Below are 6,000 nucleotides of genomic sequence, written 5' to 3'. Positions count from 1 at the left end.
AGTTAAAGTATTTACCTTTGCAAGTATATATCCTTAGTTCGATTAAATCGCCGATAGCTTTTACCGGGGCTCCTAATCTGGAACGAAGGTTTTAATTAACCTCTTAGAATCCTAACGGGTCCTTATATTAGCCGTAGCCTAGACCGGTTGGTTCCGATATATATAGATATGGTTTAATCGCGCGAAAAGGCGAAAACCGAGAATGGAGTGTGATTCTGACCCGACAAGTTCAGAGACTTGTTTTATATGGGTTTATGGTTCACACTCTGGAATTTGGGGTTCAAATAATATAATTTGACCCGTATCGGCTAAATTATGAAAACTAGTTTCATAAGCCGAACCGTGCGCGCAATAGGCGAAACGGTTAACCATGAGAGTCCTACGCTTATTTCCTAGGTCAATATGCCTTAAAGAGGTTGTGGTATCAGTAGGATACCTTCCGTGATGCCCGTAACGAGTTTAAGTTAATATTACGCCCCGTAGGGGTTTTTCGGTCATTTTAAAGACTTTTAAAGAGCTTTTCGAGTTCTACAGGAAATCTGGGTTTCCCGAACAGCTTATAAAGCTTAAAATACTTTATTTATTATTTGGAACCAGTAGCAACTGGAATCGGGTCAAAAGACCTTGTAGAACTCATGTTTTGGCCGAAAAGGGCATATTCGGTATTTACCGAACCGTAGCCATAACCGCAGGTTATGAGCAAGGTAAAAATTATTAAAAATCTTTAAAATTCCCAAAATATTAATTTATAACAGTGGGTAAAAGTTTTGGTGACGAAATCTTGGTTTAGATGGGCGTTATGCTAATTGCGCCGTTTATTACAAAAGTTTATTTAAATTACGCTATTTAGCATAACTCTCATTCTAGACCTCGGATTGACGTGAAACTTTAAGGACATGCTTATAATTTAATAAGCAAGGTTTTGGTCCGTTCACGTGTCCGAAATACTCGTTTTATTTTCAAAATGGCGTTACGGTCAACTTCTAGGCGATTAACGGAAATGCGCAAAAGACTCGGATAACTCATGAACCGATCACAGAGGTTTATACCATCATGTAACCTGGTCCTAAGAGAGTCCTAAGGTATATCTATACTGTTGATGCACTTGTGTCTGTACTTTGTCTGTATTCGGTCTATATGTAAACGATGTCCTTGTCAGTCCTGTAAGTTGACCAAGTCAACCGTCCTCCTGGTTTGACTTGGCCCAACAGTTAGAAATATGTTTGTGAAGTGTCTGAGTCGAAGGATGAGCAATCGAAGGATTATGTCTATCCTTCGATTGGCTCGAAAGATAAACCACGAAGGATACTGATGGACTTCGAAGGATATACTATCCTTCGAAGTATATATGGATCCTTCGATGGCCATTGTGGTCGACAGATGGTCCTTCGGACAATCTGTCTAATCCTTCGACCAGACCTGCTGTGTGTGGGTATAAATACCCATGTAGTGTGTTGTTTTGCAAGAGACTTGAGAGGCTTGTTAGATAGATGCACACATAGAGAGAGTTGGAGAGCATTCTATCAAAACACACACACACACACTAGAGAGTTTGCAAGTTAGATTTGTAAACATTGTGCTTGTAACCGGAACCTTCATTCGTATTAATACAGTAGGTGTTAATCGGTGAACCCTTGTGTGTTTGTTTCTCTACTTGCTTCATCCCGGTTTGCTCACTAGCTTGGATTCCGCACTTGCTAGTGGGTTTGTATAACAAGGTCTAGGTTCGTAATCCTCCGCGAAAAGGGACCTACAAGTGGTATCAGAGCTTGGCTCTTTACCTTGTTTAAAACCGGGTTGTTCAAGTTCTTGGTGTGTTTGAACACTTGGTTTAGCACCCGTTTTTGGTGGTTTTCTTGCTTGTTTAAACTGAAAAACGGTTTCTAAACCTTCGGGAGTGTTCAAGGTTGGGTTGGGTAACTTGAAAACTTGTTTTTGAGTGTGTTGGTAAATTCCGGCCATATCTCCGGTCAGTATTCCGGTGAACAGGTTCTGGATAAGATTTCCATTTTTGGCATATTTTATTTCAAAATCGGAGTTGGTAAGGAAGGTACAGTCTGACCATTCCTTTTTGCCGAAAGTTGGCTCACCAACCACATCATCTTTTCACCAACCTGTCGTACTTTTGTCAGTGTGTCAGACCGTCGAAAGATAACTTTCGAGCTCGAAGGATCATCCTTCGATCAAGGAGATTCGAAAGATAACCATCCTTCGAACATCTTTCGAAGTCAGTGTGTTATCCTTCGAGTCAAGGAATCTTTTCGATAGATACATCCTTCGAGTTACTGTTCATTACGAAAGATAAGGATCCTTCGTGTTGGGTGAATCTTTCAAGGTTATCTTTCGAGGTTATTGTTCGAGCCATCAACAGTGATCCTTCGAACACTGTTGATTCTTCGAACAAGTGTCATCTTTCGAGACCTGTAATCGAAACATAAGGAGAATCTTTCGAAATCATCTTTCGAAAGATAAGGATCCTTCGTACAGTCAATCTTTCGAAGTCAATCCTTCGAAGTCTTTGTTCGAAACTCAACAAGGATCTTTCGAACCTTGTTGATCATTCGAACAAGTATTGATCTTTCGAACAGGTTGCATCTTTCGGTTCTTAACTGTTTGCACTTAATAGTTTGTGCTTGTGTAGATTCTCAATTAATATTTGATCAAAATGAGCTGTACAAGTCCATGGGATTGGAGTTTGGACTCACGACACAATCAAGAGTTAGTCACTGCTGCAGATTGGGCAAAGAGTATGATTCCACAGCCTTCAATCAGTGCAAGTCAATGGGCTTTGGTGTCAAAGCAAAATCAAAACATGCAGAATTTTGTAGTAGAACAAGGAGAAGGATATGCAGCTACTAGAAAGATACGCCAGGATCTGTTGAAGAAGAAATTCGAATCATTTCATTTCTTAGAAAATGAAACCCTAAATGATATGACTACTCGTTACTATCATTTGATGTGTGAAATGTGTTATTCTGGTGTTCGTACATCTCAACAGGAAATGGTAGCACGGTTTGCTGATGCTCTACCTCCAAAGTGGAGTTCATTCATTGAGCAGCTAAAGCATACGGGTACTCTGAATACGGTCAACATCTATGAATTCATTGAGAAGCTGGAACACAAGAATGACCAAGAAATCCGGAAAGCTCAGCGAGCTCTTGTTCCTCGGAACACAGAAATGTATTTGCCTGGTTTTGGTCCTTCAGCTAGTTCTAGTTCTAGTTCTAGTTCTGTTCAGCAACCGAAGCTTCAAACGGCATTTGTATCCAATACAAGCTCTTCTCCGTTTCCACAGTTCAATCAAGACCAACCACAGCGGGATCAAAGTGCTTATCTTTCACAATCAATACCCACGCCACAAGCCCACGTTTCCACTACACAACCTCAATTTGATCAAAGTGTCGATTGTGGTCCGGACATACAGTTGGGAAACGGTGATCAAACAAGAACTGCATTTTACGCTGAGATTGTCAAGAATGTCAATGATGGTCAATCTTCGGAAAATGATGACAGTTCAGATGACAGTTCAGGATATAGTGGCAGTTCAGATGAAGAATCCAATCTGAATGAAAGAATTGATTCTGAAACTGATAATTTGTCGAATGAGGCTGACAAGAAATCTGACTTGATCGAGAAGCTGATGCTACATCGAAAGAAATGGAGAAGATTCTCACTGAAGATGGATCTTTCTCTTCTCAAACTGTCTCTATGACTAATGTCACAGCTTCTTCAAGTCAGGTAAAGGTTGAAACTCCTAGCATATGTAGTGAATGTGCTAAGATGAAGCATGAATGTGATGAATTGAGACGTGAATCTGAAACGATTCATAGTCACAATCAAAGTTTGGTTATTGAACTGTCCAAGTGCAGAGAGGCAAACATGGTGTTAACTCAAAACGAAAAGGATTTTAAATCTGTAATTGAAACCCTAAAGAAAAGTGTTTCCGAATTGAACAAAGTTGTTTATCATAAACAAGTTAGTATTAACGATTATATTAATCTTGTTGAGGAAACCAAAAAGGAGTTAGCCATTGCCAAATGCGAGCATGATGCTATCAAGCAAAAGTTGGAGAGTTATTCTAACTCCCGATTTGTGCTCGATCACATCATAGACGTTCAAAAACTGAAAGGTAATGTGAAAGGTGTAGGGTATAAGGCGTGTCCACCCCCCTTGATGAACAACTATACCAAGCTGCCCGATGAAGAGGAAATGCCTCGGTATGAACCCAGTGTGCCTCTTGATGTTGAGGAATTTGCTACTGGCCTAGGGTTCAAACCGGACAATTCATCGGAGGGCTCATCTGATAACAAAGAAAAGTCATCATGTGCTTCAAATCAAAGTCCTCCAACTATTGAGGAATGTGATTCTTCAGATGATGAATCAGATGTGAATGACCAGGATGAATCACTTGATGAGGCGAAAGGAGTAGAAATTCCAATTGAGAATCATATTCTTTGTGATCCTCCTACTCCTGTCGTGCAACCTGTTGCCAAGAAAGTGATAAATCCTGTCAAAGATATCAAGAATGACAAAGAAAGTGTGTTTGCTGTTAAAAGCAATGACTTGTTGTATACTTTAATCGGTGATAGTAAAATTTATTCAGACAAAGATTTTCCAATCAAAAACGTCAATCAATCCTTGATTGACAAAGTGTTTGAAGATACTACAAACCAGTTTTTGGGAAAGAAAATTCCGAGAGTTACTGTAACTCAATGTAATTCAATTCCAAAAGCTGAAATCAGAAAACAATTTGGAAAACAGAAATCACCGACAAAGCAACAACCAATTGCTTTTAAGGGTAAACAACAACAACGAGCTCCAAAGCCAAAGGCTAAGGTTGAAACAAAAGGAGCTCGTTATCAAAAGAAGAGCAAAGATGTTAAATTTGTAGCATCAAAGGGTACGGATAAAATTGAGACTTTTGAAAACAAATCAAACACCGATTTTGTACAAAAAGTCAAGATTTTGAAGCGTAACAGCGATAACAATTACACCCAACACACAAACGGGTGTGATGAACGAGCAAGTACCTCAGGATCTACAGGTTCAACATCTGCCAGTCGAACAAATTCTCCTAAGTTTGTTGAAAGGAGAACTTGTTTCAAATGTGGGAAGTTTGGGCACATCATTAAAGACTGCACAAACTCGCCCAAACCAAATTTTGTTGAAAGAACCCCCACTGAACGAGGTCACTCACAACGTCGTCCTGTTTCTCCAAAACATGATAAACGCACTATTAAAGAACAAGAAACAAAACAACGACGTAAAAATGTAAAGGTGATCGAAAAGGCTTTAAAACCGGAAACGGGGATTAAAAGGAAACCGAGTTTGTCACAACCATTAAAACCAGAAATTGTACATAATACACAATCTGGTAAACAAAAACAAAAATCTGGTAAACAAAAACAAACTTGGAAACCTAAATCGGGTGAAAGTTCAGGGGGGAGGTGTTGTGCTTGAAAATTATCAGGAAATTGAAATTACATTTCTTGATTCTCAGGGGCAACCCAAGTCTATGAAGGCTTGGGTCCCCCTCTCCAACTAATCTCTGAATGAGTGTGCAGGAAGTTCCAGGAGGAACTATCGATAGTCATAGGATTATTGATAGTGGAATGTCCTTGCACAAGATAGGCGACAGAAGAAATTGTTGCCTTTGATGGAGAGAAAGAAAAGAAAAAGAATGTGTTTGAATGATGGTGCAAAACTTCGACCAAATGAAGAACGTGCCAAAATTTGGTCATTATGGTTTTTTGATCGGGTCCTCAGGAAAGGATGAAGTGAAATGTGTGCAGATGCTTTGGCTTGGATTGAACATCCGCGCACCATTTCTGAAAGAGAAAGACGAAGACCTTCGCTGGTGCAATGTGAAAGACCAGCTGGACCCGGAGGTTTATGATCTTGTTGCTGTCAAGAGAGTTCTCAGTAGTTGCAAATTCGACTTTGAAGTCCACACCGGGTGGATATCCAGTTGGGAGAGTGCTTAGATTCCTTGCAATGCAC

Source organism: Helianthus annuus, chromosome 7 (genome assembly GCF_002127325.2).
Source record: "Helianthus annuus cultivar XRQ/B chromosome 7, HanXRQr2.0-SUNRISE, whole genome shotgun sequence".
NCBI classification, from domain to species: Eukaryota; Viridiplantae; Streptophyta; class Magnoliopsida; order Asterales; family Asteraceae; genus Helianthus; species Helianthus annuus.
This window is presented reverse-complemented; position numbering follows the sequence as displayed.